This window comes from Cervus canadensis, chromosome 3 (assembly GCF_019320065.1).
Source record: "Cervus canadensis isolate Bull #8, Minnesota chromosome 3, ASM1932006v1, whole genome shotgun sequence".
NCBI classification, from domain to species: domain Eukaryota; kingdom Metazoa; phylum Chordata; class Mammalia; order Artiodactyla; family Cervidae; genus Cervus; species Cervus canadensis.
In genome coordinates this window covers 24,757,400-24,778,411 of record NC_057388.1, presented here as the reverse complement: position 1 = coordinate 24,778,411, position 21,012 = coordinate 24,757,400, and the positions used below count along the sequence as shown (strand labels likewise).

General features: G+C 40.6%; 1 protein-coding gene across 7 annotated transcripts in view; it reads right to left on the bottom strand.

Annotated features, from left to right (window-relative positions):
- Nucleotides 1–20,601, bottom strand: part of HDAC9 (histone deacetylase 9) — a 980,387-nt gene extending 959,786 nt beyond the window's left edge. The window contains exon 1 of one of the 7 annotated variants that reach the window (XM_043462784.1): nt 20,431–20,601. The gene's annotated coding sequence lies outside the window, so the exon portion shown is untranslated. The remainder of the gene's footprint in view (nt 1–20,430) is intronic. The other 6 variants (XM_043462790.1, XM_043462787.1, XM_043462788.1 and 3 more) reach the window with 6 other exon arrangements.
- Between the last annotated feature and the right edge of the window lie 411 nt (nt 20,602–21,012).

Below are 21,012 nucleotides of genomic sequence, written 5' to 3'. Positions count from 1 at the left end.
AACATGAACACTTACATGCCCACTGAAATTTAAAAGAGCTTCTTTCTAGGTGTTCTGATTGCAAAATTTGGATCAACTCCAAGTCAATCTCTTTTCATTCTGTAGGGTGCTCCTGTCTGGCTCTGGAGAATATACCTAATCCTCCTCTCAAGTAATCCAGCACTGGTGTGTAAGAAGAAATCCCAGAGGAGGTGAGAGCTGAGGTAAAATTTGAGGGAAAATTAGGAATTCTCTAGATGCGGAGAGGGAGGGAAAAGCGGGTAGGGGTCTTCTGGCAAAACTGTGTAAATGGGTAGTACTGAGCATGGAACTCTGAGGGCAGTTAAGAGATCAGTATCCTAGCACAGGGGGAGGTGGCAGGTCAAAGATATGAGAGGACTAAAATACCAGGAAATGAGACTGGAGAGACGAGCAAAAGTCAGATTTGCTATGGTCTCTGATTTTTTTTTTTTAAGATATAATTCAGATAGTATAAAATTCACCCTTTATACTTTGTAACTCAGTGATTTTTTTTAGTATATTCGGAGCCTGCAACCATTTAGCCCTATCTAATTCCAGAACATTTTTATCACCCTAAAAAAGAAACCCATATCCATTAGCACTTACATCCCATTTCCCCTCCTGCCAGATCCTGGCAACCACTACTTTATTTTTGTCACTGGATATTTCATATAAATTGAGTTATACAATATATGACCTTATAAATCTGGCTTCTTTCACTTGGCATAATGTTTTCAAGGTTCATCCACATTGCAGCATGAAACAGTACTTCCTTCTTTTCCTCATGGACCACTGTGTGACGATCCTACATTTATTGTTCATCAGTTAGAGGACATTTGGGTTGTTTCCACTTCTTGGCTCACAGTTAGCAATATTCATGTATACATTTTTGTCTAGAAACATGTTTTCAATTCCCTCAGGCATATAACTTGCAGTGGAGTTACTAATTAATATGATAACTTTATGTTTAACTTTTTGAGGAATTGGTAGACTGTCTTCCAAAGTGGCTGCACCATTTTATATTCACATCAATTCTAAAAAGTCTAGTCATCTAGCAGGCAGGTGAGACACTCAAAGTCTTAAGTCATATTAAATTTTTAATTTTTAAAAGGTCACTCCAGAATCAGTGTGGAAGATGATTTAGAGGATCTGGATAAAAGAAAAGGGCAGAGAAGTCTGTTAGAATCCTACTGCAAGTAAGCAAGAAGAAACAACAATACAGTCTAACTAGCAGAGCAGTAGTAGGGATGGATAGGAGGAAGTGGAATTAAAAAGGAAGGGGAAGAAAAGTGATATCACTTTTAGAAAAGACTGATTTAAAACTTAAATTACCCAGGAAGATAAGTATCATAAACTTAAATGCCTAAAAGATCAGATGAATAATGGAAATAAATAAAACATATAAGATGTAAGCAATAGGGAGTGGGAGGGGGTGGCTATAACTAAGAAAAAAGAATATATCCACTCTAAAGGAAGTAGCTATAACTCAGCTCCAACCACCACCTAATGTGATGGGGAACGCAGGTGCAGTATTGTCAGAAAGAGAAGCCAAAATTTGGATTTCATGTTAAACATCCTGATCTTTAAATACTGCCAATGGATAAAACATTTCTTTGAGTTCTGTGCAATATCAACAAAACATGCCCATGAGCTGCCAATTTGTGATCTCTGTAACACAGATTAAAAGGAGCAGTGAGCCAAGAATCAGAGTATGCCCACAAGGAGGAAGTGGATTGAAGACGATTCCACGAGGAGACGAAGGAGTGGGCAGAAGCAGAGGAGGAAACTGTAATGGTGTGACAGCCCAGAGGTTCTGGGACAAGAGACTGCTAGAAGGGGACTAGTAAAAGAGCGCAGGGAGCCATTCACATTGCAGAATGAAACATGGACTTTGGATTTGACTTTGACAACTATGAAATAAAAAACATGGGAAAATGGAAAAAATATTTGCTAACTGTGAGCAAAGTAGAAAGTTAAAAGATAAAGGTCTCTTTCTCTTCCCAAACACTGTTTCCTTCAAAAATCAGTAAGATTATGTGCCTCAAATCTTTCAAGCTTCTCAGAGAAAGAGTCAGATAGGTTTCCCTGGTGGCTCAGCTGGTAAAGAATGGGTTCTATCCCTGGGTTAGGAAGATCCCCTAGAGAAGGAAAAGGCTACCCACTCCAGTATTCTGGCCTGGAGAATTCCATGGACTGTATAGTCCATGGGGTTGCAAAGATTTGGACATGACTGAGCGACTTTCACTTTCACTTTCTTTCTTCAGCTTATAAACACTGAAATGGTACAATTTTTAAAAATGAGATCCCTTGAAGAAATTTGGATCTCTATGATATAAGACCACTGGTTCTCAGGCTTACAACTTTAAAAAGGAATTACTTATATTCCCTATTTAAAAAAAAAAAAAAAACACCAAACCTTGCTGGTGTGTGACAGAGACCCAGACTAAGAGTGGCTTAGGACTTCCCAGGTGGCCCAGTGGTAAGAATCCACCTGCAATAAAGGAGATGCAAGAGACACGGGTTCAATTCCTGGGTCAGAAAGATCCCTGGAGAAGGAAATGGCAACCAACTCCAGTATTCTTGCCTGGGAAATACCATGGACAGAGGAACCAGGCAGGTTACAGTCCATGGGGTCACAGAGTCAGACACAACTAGAGCATGGACACAGTTAGTTAAACAACCTAGAAGTTTCTTGCTCACTCATATGAAACCCCACGCTGTTATGGCAGCTCTGCTTTAAAAAGTCATCATCACTATTCCAGCCTTTTTAAAAAATCATGTTGCTCTGCCATTTTTATAGGGCTGGCCTCTTCAGCAAGGTCCAAGTGAGTACACCACCATATCCACATCCCAGCCATTGAGAAGGGAAAGGAGAGAGCACCCCAAGCCTTTGATGGGCATCAGGAAGTCACACAAGTCACTTCTGCTTACATTGTACAACCAGCACTATATGCCACATGGCATAATTCCTAGCTGCAAGGGAGGCTGAGAAATGTCATCTTTATTCTGTAGGGGTCTATCCCCAGTGAAAATTCAGGGGCTCTACATCCAAGGATGATGGAGAAAGGGGATACTGTGAGACAACTAGCGGTTTCATCCACAGAGTGGCATTCAATTTTTTAAGAGTCTGTTCTTAAAGTTCTATAAATAATTTATATTTTGGTTCAGTTTTACAAGGGAATATAAATCTGGCCTAACCTTTATGCTTAAATATTGGAAACACAGCAATGCAACATTGCCACAATTTTGGCTTCATCGTGCTGGTATTTATGACAGTGCTGAAGAAAGTTAAAGTTAATTTTAATCTGTTCTTACAAAATTATTTTCCTAAGAATTCTAAAGGAATTCTAGTCTTCTTGCCATGCTTAACAACTAGCTTTCAAAAGACTGCATTAAAAACTCAAATTATAAAATAAAAAAAAATCATTGACATATTCCTACAGCATATGGAACTATACTACCTCAAAGATTCTTTTAAATTAACACAGCCAATTGTGCCCTTGCTGCCAGAAAACTCTTTAAGTAATAAGTATGCACTAGAGCAAGATATGCTCCTGAATTCTGACACTTACTCTCATATTAGTTCACAATACTATATTTTATCAAATACTAGAAAAAACTAAAAATGAAATAGTTCACCAGCGCAAGATTCACTACTGCTCGATATGTGAACATTCTTTTAAGACTTATCCATGAACTATAGAATCTTGTAAATGTATATATATATATAAAGATGAACTCCATAAAAAGTTATAAAATTTAAGACAGTAATTTATTGGCTGTTTTATAATGATTCAGATCTACAAATTCAAGAGTATATTATTTAAAAGCTTTTTAGCGTCAACCTTCCTTAAAAAAAAAACAAGAAAAACTAGGTATTTCCGCATAGTAGCATTTTTTATCCACTTAAAAGCATACAAATTATTATGTTTAACAAATTTAACATCTTAATTTTTGAATGGGCTTCCCAGGTGTTGCTAACAGTAAAGAATCCACCTGCCAAATTACAGACATAAGAGACATGGGTTCAGTCACTGGGTTGAGAAGATCTCTGGAGAAGGAAATGGCAACCCACTCCATGAATGGCTTGCCTTAAGAATGGTTTTGAAAAAAAAGAATAGTTTTGAATGGCCAGGGCGATGATTAATATCATCAAGCATAATATAGAACATTACTGTTAAAACAATTTTTGAAAATATGTTTACACTACAAAGTATTCATTACAGTAAGTTTGGAAACTACTGAAAAGTAGAAAGAATACTACAGTAAACTGGATTAAATTGAGTATTAAATACATAAGTTGTGTCCAAGATTACCTTAACCAATAAGACATTACATGAAAGAGCAAATGAATGGAGCATACCTACTTCCAATCAAGACAGTAACAATGATGGGAACTGATCCCCCCCACCCCCACCTGAAATAGTACAGGATAGTTTTCAAGATACTGGAAACAATTATTTTTCAAAAAAGACAAGAAAAGCATAATGTGAACCCTAAGAAATGGGATACTGGTGACATTAGCCCTATGACTCACCCAGCTTCAGACACTGGCTCTGGAAAGGAAAATTGAGGCAGAGCCTGGCACAAACTCTGAACTGAAGAAATGTATCTGAGAAATCGGATAAATCAGAGCAGCTAAAACCCTCAGGACAGAGTATGAGAGTGAGGAGAGCCAAACAGAGAGCGACCTCTAAAGATCTGTAGATACCTCTGCAGCTATTCAGAAGAGTACTGATCAGCATCACGTGTATGAGGAAACAACCCACCGCAAGGAAGAGACACACAAGGCAGGGAATTGTGCTGGTTCCCACCAGCCAGACCGAAAAACCTGATAAATTCACCAAGTTTAGGGTAGAGGACTCAGAGACTAATCTTAAAAAAACAGACCTGAAAGGATCAAACTGTTTCCAAGTAACTAACTGCATTCCATTAAAAAAAAAAATGCTCAAGAAGATTTATAGAGATATAAAATATATCCAGCACTGTATAAGGTAAAACTCACAATGTCTGGTATTCACCAAAAATTACCAGGCATGCAAAAAAGTAGGAAAATATAACCTATAATAAGGAGAAAAATCAACCCAAAAAACTGACCAAAAACTAAAAAAGATGTTAGAATTTGCAGACCAGGTCATTAAAACTGTTACTATAAATTTACTCCATATGTTCGAAGCAATTAAATAGAGACATGGAAGACTTTTAAAACACTCAAACCAAACTTCAAGAGATGAAAACTACAATGTATGAGGTGAAAAACACACTAAGTGTGATTATTGGTAGTGAACTTAAAGACACAGCAATAAAAACGATCCATAATGAAACACACAAAGAAAAATTTATTTAAAAAATTAAAAGAGCATCAGTAATTCTAATATACATGTAATTGGAGTTCCTAAAAGTGAGGAGGGAAAACAAAAACAATTGAAGAAATAACGACTGGACTTCTCTGGTAGCCCAATGGATAAAAACCCACCTGCCAATGCAGGGGATGCAGGTTCAATCCCTGGTCTGGGAGGATTCCACATACTGTGGAGCAACTAAGCCTGTGCACCACAATTGCTGAGCTGATGCTCTAGAGCCCCTGAGCCACGATCACTGAGCCTGTGTGCTGCAATGACTGAAGCCCACGTGCTCCAGAGCCCGTGTGCTACAACTACTGAAGCCCAGGCAGCTAGAGCCTGTGCTCCACAGCAAAAGAAGCGACTGCAATGAGAAGCCTGCTCCCAACAATGAAGAGTAGTCCCTGCTCGCCACAACTACAGAAAGTCACCACAATAATAAATTAATTAAATTTAAAAGGAAAAGAAGTCATGTTCTCAAAAAATAATTACTAAGTTTTTTCAGACTTTATGGAAATTAAAAACCTACAGATGTAAGTTCAATGACCCCAAAACATGACACATGAAGAAAGTTTAACCAAGACACATCATATATCAAATTGTTCAAAACCAATGAAAAAGGGAAAATCCTTAAAGACATGTTATATATAAAAGGAACAAAAATAAGGATGACAGCAGATTTCTCACGAAAAACAAACAAACAAAAAAAAAACAATGCAAGTGAGAACAACCGTGGAGCAACATCTTTAAAGTATTAAGAGAGAAAAAGGACAATTTAGAATTCTATATCCAACAAAAATCTTTAAAAATTAAGGTGAAATAAAAATGTTTTCAAACATACAAAAGCTGAAAAGATCCATCACCAGCAGACCTGTGCTATAAGAAGGGTTAAAGGAAGTCCTTCACTCAGAAGTAAGATGACACCGAATGGAAATGGTGTGAAAAGCATGAAAGTCAATGAAGGAATAAATAGAAGGAAGAGCACTGACAATAGCAACTACATGAGTAAACATAAGAGATTTGCTTTTATTATGTAAATTTCTTTAAAATATTGTTGCTTAATCTGATAATGTAGAATGTGGTCTATGAGAATGCTTTTGTTGTTTAGTCCCTCAGTCACATCCGACTCTTCGGCAATCCCATGGACTGTAGCCCACCAGGCTTCTCTGTCGATGGGATATCCCAGGCAAGAATACTGGAGTGGGTTGCCATTTCCCTCCCCAGGATATTTTCCCAACTCAGGGATTGAACCTGGATCTCCTGCATTGGCAGGCAGATTCTTCACCACTGAGCTACCTGGAAAGCCTGTAAGTTTATAAGATATGTAAGAAAAACAGATATAAATGTTAATGTGTTTTCAATAGTTACTTGAAAATTATAGATTCACACAAGAATATTTCAGAGCTACTATTCTAGAGAAATTAAAATCTGAAAACCATTCTTCTGATATCCCATGCCATGTGGCCTACATTTTTCTATTTGGCTTGAGTAGTCTCAGCATTATGCTACGGAAAATATAATTTAAGTTGAACTATAATACATTTGTTTTCACAGAGAAAAAGCAATAATTTGAAAATGATGTTCTAGTAAAGAAATATCTCACAAGGTTCGGCAATGGCTTTTGCTGAACTTTATAAATAAGAAGAAATGACTGCTGTTTCACTACAAAGTTAAATTCATCAAATATTTAGTTTAATGTAGGTAACTTTTTAAAATTGGGTCAAACGGATAAGTAGATTAAAATTATATTTATAGCACAAGTCACAAAACAATGTTCCCTTCATTGCTCTCCAAACCAGTTCAAAATGAGCAATTAACATAATATACATCATTTGGGCTTTTATGAGAATGTTTATTAGGAAGGTTAGAGGGAGAAGATAACAAAGTAGTTCTCATCATTAAGAGGCAGATGAAAGCGATCATAAAACCACAGCACAGTAGGCGATTCACAAGTGCAAAATTCTATACACAGCTACTGAATTTTTCTCCTGTCTTGTGAAATCTATTCAAAAGCATACCTAAAAGTTCTTTCAGTGAGTAGCTCTATAGTAGAATGAAAGTGGAAATTAAAATATACAAAGGAGATGGGTCTTTTGGGTAGTAAGAGAAAAAGTAGACTTCAAGATGAAAACCTAATAAAGGCAAACTACTTTGGAAATAGGTTAACTCAGCATCCTTGAAAAGAAATTCTGATGCCCACTCAAGTTTGGGAACTACTATTTTAGTCTAAAATAAATTGAACAAAAAGCGAGAAGTCCCATGCCACAATCTGTGCATTCAAATTTTGCCATATAAGACAACTATTAAATCTCCAGCAGTAGAGGATGAATGGAAAATTCTAAAGTGTTTCTGCTTGTCAGCAGATTCATTTCTATTTATCTGAATATTAAGTCTCTATAACCATTACATATTACTAGATTCAGCATTCTTGAAATAATTAACAGAAACAATACATATGAATATACTCAACACTGAACCTCAATAAATTTATGACAGATTTTACTCTAAGTCTTGCTCTGGAAGTGCCACAGTTGCATAAAAGATTTTGGCTACTTATTGGAAGTAATTCCTCTCATTCTAAATAGAAAATCCTGTTGTATTTATTTCATATATTTTGACACCAGCTGTGAAGCTTGTTATGGTGGGATTACATCTTACATATGGATTGAGTTATATAATGTTTTTAAATTCATACGATGCTTCTTCATTCTTCTCCTATACCAGAAAGGGTAAAAGAACAAGAAAGGCAAAGAAATCAACAGAAGAGAAGGAATATTTAAGTACATTTTTTAAGAATATGGTGAACTCAAAATCTTTTCAGAATATCACCATACATTACTACAGCAAATAAAGGCTAGCATAGCATAAACATCATTTTAGATGATGATCATCATAGTGATATGGATAATCCAAGTATAAATGGTTTATTAGGAAAGAAAGGATTAAAATAGTGGGACTAGCAAATACAAGGAAATCTGAGCCATTAAAAAAAGTGAATATAAAATTTATCTGGTAAAGCAGTTGGTGTCAGGCCTGTAGACTCATAAGGAAATGATGAGAAACCAAATCAGATGGTGACATGAATGAAGAGATAACATGCAGTGTTGGGCATCTGGGAAAAGAAAGAAACCAAACTGATGGAATGTACTGCACCATGTTTAAAGTTATATAAATAACAATAACATTCAAGTACAACCAAAAAATGTAGCTGTGCTGCAGATATGAACAAACGAGTTTGAGAATGGAGTCATTATATCTGGACCTAGGCTGCCTACTGGCCACATGCTTGTACAGTAGTCCCATCCCCATTTTATCTGCAGAGGATACATTCCAAGACCCTCAGAGGAGGCCTGAAAAGACGACAGTACCAACCCTACATACCCTATGTTTTTTCATATGTGTGTGTGCGTGTGTGTGTGTGTGTGTGTGTGTATACACACACTTAAGACTAAATTTAATCTATAAATTAGGCACAGTAAGAGAATATCCAAACTGCCAGCATCACTACTCTTGCACTTTGTGGCCATTATTAAATAAAATAAGGATTACTTGAGCACGAGAACTATAATAATGAGACAGTCAACCTGAAAACTAAGAAAGCCGCTAAGTGACAAACAGGCCAGAAGCATATACAGTGTGGATACACTGGACAAAGGGATGATTCACAACCCAGGCAGGACAGAGTGTGACAGCAAGAGATTTCATCACACTGCCCACAATGGCATGCAATTTAAAACTTGTGAATTGTTTATTTTTGGAATTTTTCATTTAATATTTTCAGACCACAGGCCATGGATAAAAGACTGCTGTTGCTACTGCCTAGTTGCTTTAGTCATCTCCAGCTCTGTGCGACCCCATGGACTGTAGCCCGCCAGGCTCCTCGCTCCATGGGATTCTCCAGGCAAGAATACTGGAGTGGGTTTCCATGCCCTCCTCCAGGGGATCTTCCTGACCCAGGGATCGAACCCAGGTCTCCCTCATTGCAGGAGGATTCTTTACCACCCAAGTCACCAGGGAAGCCCAAGAATACTGAAGTGGAAAGCCTTTCCCTTCTCCAGGGTAACTTCCCGACCCAGGAATCAAACTAGGGTCTACTGCATTGCAGGCAGATTCTTTACCGGCTGAGCTACCTGGGAAGCCCCAAAGGGCTACTACTGTATATTTTATAAGTATATATATGTGTGTGTCTCTGTGTGTGTATGTGTGTGTGTGTATGTCAGGCATGTGTGTGTATATGTGTATATATATATGTAATTAAAAGTAAATGATGCAGGCTCTCAGCCTAACTCCCAGTTTTCAAGTGCTCAAAAGACACAGACAGAATATTTCTATTGAAAAGCACTGACCTATACAGCTACTGGATATGCCTTGTATGTGAAAGATGAAACTAACACACACACACACACACACACACACAAAGCCAATAACTCACCCATTCTTTCTTGTAGAACAATTTATTGAGCATTCCTCATGTGAGAGTCACTATGCTAGGAATTTGGAATCCACAGATTAAAACAAAACATTCCCTGCATTCAAGGAGCTCACAAGAACAGTAAGAAATAATGACTATAAAGAGTTGATCAAACACCAAATACTTGGGTATTGGGTCCAACTATCAGAAATGCACTTAGTGATGTAGAAGAAAACAAAAAACAGTAACCAAGTTCTCTCTGCCTTCAAGGGACTTACAACCTGGCTAATGACACACAGGGCTTCCCCGGTGGCTCAGTGGTAAAGAATCTGCCTACCAATGCCAAAGACACGGGTTCTATCCCTGGGTTGGGAAGATCCCCTGGAGAAAGAAATGATAACCCACTCCAGTAATCTTCCTTGGGAAACCCCATGGACAGAGAAGCCTGGTGGGCTACAGTCCATGGGATCACAAAAGAGTCAGACACGACTGGGCAGCTAAACAACAAAAATGACACACAGCACAGAGTAGGAAGTGAAATGTTTTAAGTGGCAATTAATATTTGAGACTATGTCTTCAAACTGAGATCCACTGAGTTTGATGTGGAATTATTTCTTCCATTTTGCCTTTTCATTGGAACAATAATCTTAAAAATGCATATAAATGCATTCTAATTAATTTCTGGATAAGCATCTTAAAACTAAACACCACCAATGAATTTTCATTCTGGCATCTGCTGTTGGTGTTCTCAATCATGCATGTACTAGGTGAAGGCCTACATAGTTTGCTGAATAAATAAAGTCTGATGGGGTGGGAGGGGGTGAGGATGAACTGAGCCATTAGAGGGCACAGGGTAGGGCTTCCCAGGTGGCACCAGTGCTACAAAGAGCCCACCTGCGAATGCAGGAAACATTAAGCGACACGGGTTCAATCCCTGGGTTGGGAAGATCCCCTGGAGGAGGGCATGGCAACCCACTCCAGCATTCTTGCCTAGAGAATTCCCTAGGACAGAGGCGCCTGGCGGGCTACAGTCCATGGGGTCACGAAGAGTCGGACACGACTGAGGCGACTTAGCATGCACGCAGACACATGGTAGCAGAGGCGTCCACAGTGCCTGCACTATCGTGGTTAAAACCACCATCATGATGAGTGAAGGTGATGCGTGCATCCTGTCTCTGTGCAGCTCCTGTGCGGCCTGTTCTCCACTCCTGCAGTCTTTGGGTACAGCTTACACATTTGATTTAGAATTCAGGAACTTCGCAATGCTAATCACATCTTTAAGAGAACAAAAAGAAGTTATGGTGATACTTCATTAAAACTGACATTTGAAGATTATTTACTGGTAAGAGTTTTCATCACGTATGAAGTCTGATTACCTTGAACCAGCAAACGAAGCTTTGATGGTAATTTTTAATCTACATTTTAAAAGGACACTTTCTATATTAATATAAAACAGAAACAGATTAAATAAGAATAGAACCTGAGGCTACATCTTTTATACTCTTAAACCCAACACTGGCAATGTAATTTCAACAATACAATATCATTTGCAAAATAATTCAATGTTGTACCTTTTAATTTCATCAATTCTGTTGCTCACATTTAATATTTTCTCATTGGCTTCGGTTTTATAATTTGTGAAATTTGTAAGTAAAATTGTAAGTAAAAGTGTTTGTATGTTGTACTGTGTTCCTACATACATAAGTGAAATGTTTAATAAGGATAACCTAGGTTAACACTGGGCTTACCAGGTAACTCAGCTGGTAAAGAATCCACCTGCAATCCAGGAGACCCCGGTTTGATTCCTGGGTCAGGGATAGTCTACCCACTTCAGTATTCTTGGGTTTCCCTCGTGACTCGGATGGTAAAGAGTCCACATGCAATTCAGGAGACCTGGGTTTGATCCCTGGGTTGGGGAGATCCCCTGAAGGAAGGCATGGCAACCCACTCCAGTATTCTTGCCTGGAGAATCCCATGGACATGGCAGGAGAGGAGCATGGCGGGCTACAGTCCACAGAGTCAGACACGGCTGAGCAACTAAACACAGCACAGCACAGGCTCACCCCATTCAGACCAGTCATCTTTGCTACCACTCCTTCTACGGTGTCCTATTTAAAGAGAGTGCGCGTTAAGAAGCCAACCCCTCTCTTCTCTCCTTTCTATCTAGATGTGGGAGGCCTTGGACCTCTCTCTAGTCAGCCACAGAGGAAATGAAAAGAAATCACAAACACATTTAAATCGTTCCATATATTAAATATATTACCATACTTCAAGGACTTCCCTGATAGCTCAGTTGGTAAAGAATGTGCCTGCAATGCAGGAGACCCCAGTTCGATTCCAGGGTCAGGAAGATCCACTGGTGAAGGGATAGGCTACCCACTCCAGTATTCTTGGGCTTCTCTTGTGGCTCAGATGGTAAAGAATCTGCCTGCAACGCAGGAGACCTGGGTTCAATCCGTGGGTTGGGAAGATCTCCTGGATAAGGGAAAAGCTACCCACTCCAGTATTCTGGCCTGGAGAATTCCATGGACTGTGTAGTCCATGGGGTTGCAAAGAGCCGGACACGATCGAGTGACTTTCACACAACATATTTCAAAAGTATAAAGATGCTGTTCTGAGTAATAAAAGGCCAATTTTGTAAAGACTTCACTCATACAGTAGCCTTTTTTTTTATTATGGATTTTCTTAATCAAATTGATACTAAATTCACCTTGTAAGCCTGTGTGAACCATTGTCATAGTTCTATATTACTGCAGGAACTCAGAGAAGAACGAGATCACCGTAAGCTGCCAAAATCAAGAGGAAGCATCACAAAAGAAGAAGGACATAAGTTGGGCCCAGAGAAAAAAGGAAAGCAGAAAAGGGACAGTTTCTTAAGTAAAACCACAGAGGAGGAAAGTGTGAGTTAGGTAAGAGATGGATATGGTAGTTTCTGGGAGCAGTAGGTTCAAAAAACACACTGCAAATGCTTGGCTAACAGAAATCTCTACTACAGAGTACTCTTGACTGCAGGGGGCAGAAATTCAATTTATTGCTCATGTAACACAATCCCAGAAAAATCAGTGATAGAACAGCCTTGAGCATGCATGGGTGCAGGAACTGAAAAACTGAAGTGCTCTGACTACTTGTTCCCTTCCCACCGCGTGCATGCATACACACACTCATGCACTCACACACGCATACACGCACATCTTTTCTTTACAGGCTGATTTATTCTCTCAAGCTGTCTTTCCCATCATCTAAAATCTAAACCACTTGGTAGCTCCAGGCTTAAGGCTTAAATCCTTAAAGGTGTAAGGCAGGGAGTGGCAAGAGTTAAAAATGGGAAGATAATAAAGCTAGGCTAGGTCCAGTCTCTGAGAGAATCTAGGTGTCACACTAAGGAGCTTTGGCTTTTAGAGTCAAATCTAGCCTAAACTCAGTTAGAAATCTAAAACCTGTGTGAAGAAATATGTTTACTTCAAAAATTCCTCAGCTGTAGCTTCTCTGATGAAGTTACTACAGTCACCCATAATCAGGCTGAGTGGCTCACAATTTCCCTCTTTGAGAACAGTTGTACTCCAGAAGGGCAGGCACCGGAGCCAGGATGGTGCCGTCCCAATACCCCACCTACCTGCCACAGAGAAATGGTTCATAGGTATACACCTTACCTCAATCAGAGTGCACTTCGGGGATACTCAGTTTTAAATATTTACATTTTGATTCAAATACCCAGGGAAATCTTAAAGGAAATACTCAAATACCCAGGAAATCTTCCTCAATCCATGCTGGGACACAGGGTACAACTCTGTAAAATTAACAGAATACAGATGAGTCCCACACTGAGCTTGTATTTTGCAATAGAGCAGCAAGGGGATCTGGGCCAATGATTCCGATCAATGGAACTGGATCCATTTAAAGAAGAGATTTAAGTACATAAAACAGAAGGGGAGAAAAGTAGAATATCTATGAATAGAATTCAGAGGCACCACAGAGTAGAAAGGGGAACTGAGTAACAGAAGAACAAAGGAGGAATGTCTCAATAGACTTTTCAAGTAGATCAAAACAGTGGCATCTACTGAAAAAGCTATAGAAAGAACCCTATGACCAAAAAGGCAATGAGAATTCATAGTTTCCTGATTGAATTTAACAGTAGAAATCTACATATAGGAGAGAAAGGAGACACAGAGTGTTTTATTTCTGCCAAAACGATAAGTAGAAATAAAAATACAGAGACTCCACTCCACATTCTTACTTTTCTTTTTTTTCAAATTCTTACTTTTTATATGGAAGGGAGACAGATAATCTGTACTTCCTGCTGGGAAAATAAAAGGATGCATGATGCAGCACACTCTCTCACTCCTCTCTCTAACCCTCATCTTCCAGTACCCAGCTCTCTCAAGATGAATGAAGGAATCCAAGAGCAACTGTAGTGCTGAGATTCATTTCAATGGAAAAAAAAAAAACAAAACAAGCTTTTGCCCTGGAAACTTCGCTTACTGCATGTGAGTATGGGATGTGTATTACAAGACTATGGGTTTTGAAATCAGACCTATATTCAAACCCTGGTTCCACTCCTATCTAAATGACTATTAGCATTTCACCTTTCAAAGCCTCCATTTATCTGGGGAGAGAGGAAGGAAGAAAGAGGAGGTGGAACTAGGGAAAGTTGAACTCAGTTGCTAGAGATGAGAGGAAGATTAGATAAAATCATTCCTGCAAAGAGTTTGGACATTAGTTATTCTCAACTGACCCCCATTCCCCTAAACAATGCCCCGTAGTCACTGGGCCACAGATGTACAGTGAACCTAAGAGGGTCTCTAACCTCCAAGATAAAAGGAGACCATGCTGTGGGACTCTAAATCACAGGGTTGGTTCCCTCTAAGGATTGGTGGACCCAGTCCCTTAAAAATCTCTCCCATGTGGAATACATTGGAGACTAATTAATTCCTAGACTAACATTCACACCAGTGATTCAGACTCCTTGCTTATAACCACCATTCCTAAATGAGGCCTCACCACCACCATTCTCCTAAATCCCAAGAGAGTTTTCTTTCTAAAGAGTTGCATAGCTCTAGCTACTCTACAGTTCAATCCCATCTGCAGATGGTCATCATGCCTACCTTGGTCAAAAACTTCAACATTTCATTAAACAATCATTTGATCATAATATTTCTCCTTCCTTTCTTAGCAGTGAATACATCATTCTTTCTGGTCATGAACAACTGAACCCCACTATTAGTATATGGCGTATCCTCTCTTAAGAAAGAGTCCATATTCCCCTCTAGAAGTTGGTTGTGCCAACAGTGACGGAATCAGTTCTTCAGAGTGATTCTGAGCACCTTTCTGACTAAGTGGCTTCTAAGCCAGGTCTGTTGTCTAGCCCAGAGATTCTGTGAACTAGTCAATGTGGTGGAGATATGCTAAGGTAACCTCCAATGAGTCATGTCCTTGTATAGTTCCCTCCCCTTAAGTTTGGGTAGAACACATGACTTGCTTCTAACAAATAAAAGATGGCAAAGGTGATGGATGTCACTCTTGATTAGATTGTTATATGAAAAGGTGATGTCACGTTACTCATATATGTTATAGTGTATGGGAGCAAAAGATTCTAACTGGCTTTGAATAGCGGATGCCATGCTGTAAGAGGGTCACTCATGCCTGTGAGAGGGTCACATGGCAAAGAACAGCAGGCAGGCTCTAGGAGCTGTGAGTGGTCTCTGACAGCCAACAAGAAAATGGAGACCTCAGTCCTACAACCACAGGAGATGAATTTTACCAACAACCTAAGAAAGCGTGGAAGCAGGTCTTTCCCCAGTGAATCTCTGATAACACAGCAGCAGTGATGGACACCTGGTCAGATGCCTAAACAGAGGATCCAGTTGAGCCACGTGTGAACTCTGGAGCAATGAAACTGAGATCGTAAGTATGCATTTTTTAAGCTACTAAATTCGTAGTAATGTGTTACAAAGCAACAGAAAACAAACTGTCTACTAAGTTTATGTAATACCTAAAGTAACTAAAGTTAATTTTGATGATTTGCTACCAAATATCTTCAGTGATATTTGAGTGATCCGAATCTTATTCTTCTTCTAGTGGCCAATTCAAATTCCTCTCATCACTATTCCATTCAAACTAGACTAGTCTATACCCATCTTCTTATCACAGATTCTGTAGAAATGCGAAGAACGTATCATTTCCAGTAACCTCGACTTTTCTCAATCTCACCAGCAGTCTATACTCTCTCTGGTGCAGCAAAGAATATAAAGAATGGGAGTTTTCTTCTTTGGGTGTTCTAAACAGAATTCATTATAGCAAACAGCAAGTCACCCTTGAATAGTCACTTCTTTTTCAATATTTCACATTTAAAAATGATTTTAATGAGCTCTCATAAAACATACATTTAGGGGGAAGAAAAGTTTTATGTATACACACACACACACACACACACACACACACACACACACACACATTAACCTAATAGAGTAGAGAGCTCCTGGTACCATCTGCTTATTCTAAAATACTGGAAGTACTTTCATCAAATACATGAGAGCTTGTGTAAGATTACATATTATCAATACTACTTTCTATGAAATTACAAAGATTTCTTCTGCATCCTAATAATGTATTCCACTTTTAAATCTAATAATTTGATATCAAAAGTCTGTCACCTTGGCTCTCACAAATAATGTGGGCAATTACTCCCAAAAATTCTGGTGAAATTTGAAGGAGAGATTATCTGGGAGTATGAAGAAAAAGTCATAAAAGTATTAATACCGTCCCTACAGAAGAACAAATTGCCATCCTTTTTCTTTTTGTTAAAGTCTGATTTATCAAGACAAGAGGTCTATACAGAAAGAAATGACTAGATAACTGCATAAACTCTCTATTTAAAGAAGCAGAGCTAATATAAGAAAGTGGATGTCCTAACACCCCAAACAACATGTACCTTAATTGATACTGGCTGCTTATATAGTGGACTTCCATTACTGTTCTCTGTCAATACTCTTCAAAAATCACATTCTGAGTTCTCTCACCAGTGAGCCTGATGATCCTCAAGCTTAACAACTATGCTGATAAACTTCAAAGAAGCTCTGACCAATAAAAGGGCAGCATGCAGTTGCTAAGGGGGCAAAGGGATGTATGGGATATGGACTGACTGGAAGAGTGGATACCCCTCAGAGGTGGGTATAACTGATTTAAAACCAGTTACTAGAGTCATGGTTCTCCCCAACCAGCAGGCAACAGTAAGGGCCCAGTCACTTAGGACTATACTGACTGGCATAAAATCTACCTGCACATCTACCAAGTTCAGCATTTTAAACATCTAGGAAAGTTTGGGGCTTCCCTGGCAGTCTATTGGTTAAGACTCCACACTTGCACTGCAGGGGGTGCAAGTTTGATCCCTGGTCTTCTAAGTTCAGTATGCCCTGAGGTGGAACCAAAAAAAAAAAAAAGCAGGTTTATGTAAACATCTAGGAAAGTTTAATTTATGGAAATGTCATAACATAGCCATGGGAGCAGCTTGCCATTGTGAACAGGATACAGGAAATATAGATGTTATCCTCAGTTTCACACTGAATCACTGGTGTGTGACCTTGGGTCTATCAGTGTACCTGCTGCCTCCTTCTGAAAATGAGAACAAGGTATCTTCCTACCTATCTCTCAAATGTTTTGAAGAATCACCAGAAAAGGTAAGAGTTATAACCACAAGCTAGGAAACAACAGTATGTATCTGTGGATACGTAGGATAAAAATTAAGTATGATGTCTTTGTTGAAAGCAAAGGGCTTCAAACAACAAAAGCTCCCACTAACTTAAATACTCATATAAATTACATTTTTAAAACATTCTATGGAAGCAAAAATAAAAAGCCATATTTGGATGTAATAACAAAAAATGTCCATGACTACAATATTTCACTAATGAGAAGGTACAGATGCTACATACAGAAGGATTTTATGATGTCCATATGCTTCTCAAATGACTCTCCTTGTTAGCTACTTCTCCGTATCGCTATTTAAGAATAACCTACACCTTCCCCACTGAGCAAGTATAAATTACAATATAACATGCTGTAATATTTAAGCAAATTCAAAATAGAAGTAATGCTAATAAAAAGAAATGAAAACTTTGCAACCCTAAAACAACCTTCAACACAGAGATTAATATAAATGTGAACTATGTGTATCATTTAAACTAGTTAATTAAAAAGGTTATCTGGTCAGTTACCTTCATGATTTAAAACTCCTTAAAACCCAAATATTATCCGAATACATGCCAAATATACACAATAAGTATTTACAGATAGTGCCAGTAACTTCATAAAGCAACTCTGTCTACCATAATAATAAGCACAAAACAATTGCAACAGTCTGCGACAATTTATAAAATAACCTTTTTAATTTCGGAAGAGCCTTTCTTATTTTTTACAGAAGATAGCAGTTTAATACGCCACTCTCCAGCCAGAGTATTTGGTCTGATTTTCCAATAAAGACCAGACCAACAGGCTGAATCAATTGCAGAAGGAGAGAAACAGGAAGACTGAAGGAAAAAAAAGAGAAGCAAAAAGCCCACCTCCCTCCTAACCTTAAACTGGTACTTAGCTTAAAACTCTAAACTTCCTTCTGCACAACCAAATATGTATCTAATGGTGTCCAATCTGTAGCAGGGATGACCGATTCAGGAAGAGAAAGGGGAAAGCATCTCTCCCTCTAGCTGGCGGGCTGATATCAAAAGTCAGATTCAGGATTCCTACTCTATATGCACCTGTTTGAGACTGAAACACATATGAAAACATTCACTTTTTCCCCACACAGAAAATAACATGTCCCAAGAAAATGCTTCTCTTCTTGAGATTTGCCTCATTCAAACAAAATGGATGAAAATAAATTACAAGAAAGCTTTACAACTGACAAAATTATTGTCCTTTTGAAAATATAATAATCTCATTAAACATTTTAAATACAAATGCCTTCCAAAAAAACAAAAACAAATGCTTTCCAGAAGGCATGTCAGTGATTTGATGTTTGAGTAATTAAATTGATCCAAACTGGAACAGTGGTTTAAAAGGAAAAGAAGGACTAATTATCTGTGGTAAAAAGCAAATATCACAATAATTTCCATAATAAACATCCAAAGTACCAAAGAGTAGTTCAAAAGATATCCCTTCCAAACATGATAATTTTAATTGTCCTCATTTACCAACTGCAACTTATTCTGGGCTGTTATTAATTACGGGATTTAAAAGATTTCTAGAACATCAGAAAATAACATCCAGACCTTTTCAGATGTCTAAGGATTTTCTTTCCAAATAATTTATTTTTCTTTAATATAGATTCTCTATGTACTTATTCCCTTTCCCTAGATGTCAATAACTGCCAGATTTGAAAACATAATTGTACTCCAAATACCTGTAATTCCTAAATCTTACCTTTATGATAAATCTCAGCACACCAAGAATATTTGTTGAATAAGCATTGTTATGCCACTTGGGGAGAAAAAAAATTAACTCTTCATTTTCTTTTCCAGTTAAACTTTTAAAGCCCTTCTTACCTCACTCCCACATTTTACACACACACATGCATTATTACTACACACAACACAGACATATAATGGGATCTGTGTAGATATTTCATTTCTCACAGATTTCAAAATGTTAGTTACTTAATCTACAAGTTCCTTTCAGGAGATTATACACACCTCCCGGGCAGGGGAAACAAGCACGAAAAGATCTTCCGGAAATTGGAGCACGGGAGACTCTGCGGAACCTGCAGTTCACAGCCCGGGAACCGCGTCCTCGGCTCCCGCAGCCCCTCTCCTCTCCCCCGTCCCGCTCCGGTGCCCGCGCTCAGGCCCCGGACCGCTCACTGCAGACCAGGGGGCAACCTCCCAAGCCAGACCACCGCCGCCCGCTCGGCTCTCGGGGAACGCCCCCGTCCCTCCCCGGCTCCCTCAGGTCCCGCTGTGACACCCTCAGGTGGCCTTTAATTAACCAGTTTACCTCAGGAAGTTTACGATTCATCACTCTCCTTCCACTAGCCAAGCAACAGCTTTATCTCCCATGGCCCAGGCTCCAGAACTTTTCTTAAACACAGAATTCAGACGTAAGGACTTGGAACTGAGGTCCCCCATGAAACGTCAAAGGGACCCCCACTAAGCGTTGCTCCCCTCAAGCAACACGTTGGCAGTACAAACTTTTCATTCATAACTCGACTCCAGCATCCACTGGGGGGTGTGCGTCGGGGGGCGGGGGGCATGAACCCTCGCCTCAGTCTAGCAAATGTCAAGCTCTGCACCAAAAAGATCACCTGGCCCCGAACTTGTGACAAAGGCGCCCTTCAACTCACCAACCTCCGGGCTGCGAGATGCCAGGCAAGCTGTGACGGGGTCCCGACGGGGATTCTCTTAACCTGGGGAGCCCCGGCGGGGAATCCAGCGGAGCATCCGGAGGACGCTCGGCCCGCGTTCCCAGGGCTCTCCCCGGGCACCAGCCGGCGACCAGGCTGCGGTGCCACTCACCTCCGCCCGCTCCCGCCAGGGCTATCGCGCCCTCCTTCGCCCCGCTCCGACGACCCCCTAACTTCTCCCCCTTCGCCCAACAGCCATGGTTCGCGGGGAAGAGAATGGCGAGGCAGAAGCACAGGGGTGACTGAAAGTTGACTCGGGGACCGCCGCTGCTCCGCCAGCAGGGACTTACCGGCCGCGACAGGCGCCTGAGGAGGAGACGGCGGCGAGGGCGGCGGGAGCGGCGGGGCGGGCTGGGTGCGCGCGGTGCGCGCTACGCGATGTGCGGGATGCGCCGCCGCCGCCGCCGCGGCCACCGCGGCGCGGGGTTGGGGGGTGGTTCGGCAGGGCGGCCGCGCGGCTGCGAGCTGTGAGCAGAGCCGGTGGCGGCGCGCGGAGGATTGGCTAAAAATAGCAACTCTCTGGGCGGGGGTGGGGGGCGGAGGTGGGAGGGAGACTGGGAGGCCGGGCCGGGAGCCCCGGCGCGGCGGAGGCTGGGCGGAGCCGGGCGGGAGGAGAGGCTGGACCCGCGGCGGGAGCGCGGACCCCAGCGCTGGAGAGCCGGGAGGCCCGGGCGCGGGGCAGCGCGGGGCGCGGGGACACCTGGGCGCGCGGCCGAGACGCCGGGAAGGATGCGGAAGGGACTGGGGGAACCCAGGGAGCCGCCTGGAGTCGAGCGGCGGGGAACTCCGCGCTGGACCGGCGATTGTTTCCCGGGGAAGGACCGGGCGCCTGAGACGACCCGGGATTTCCGAAGCCAAACACGCCCACGCGG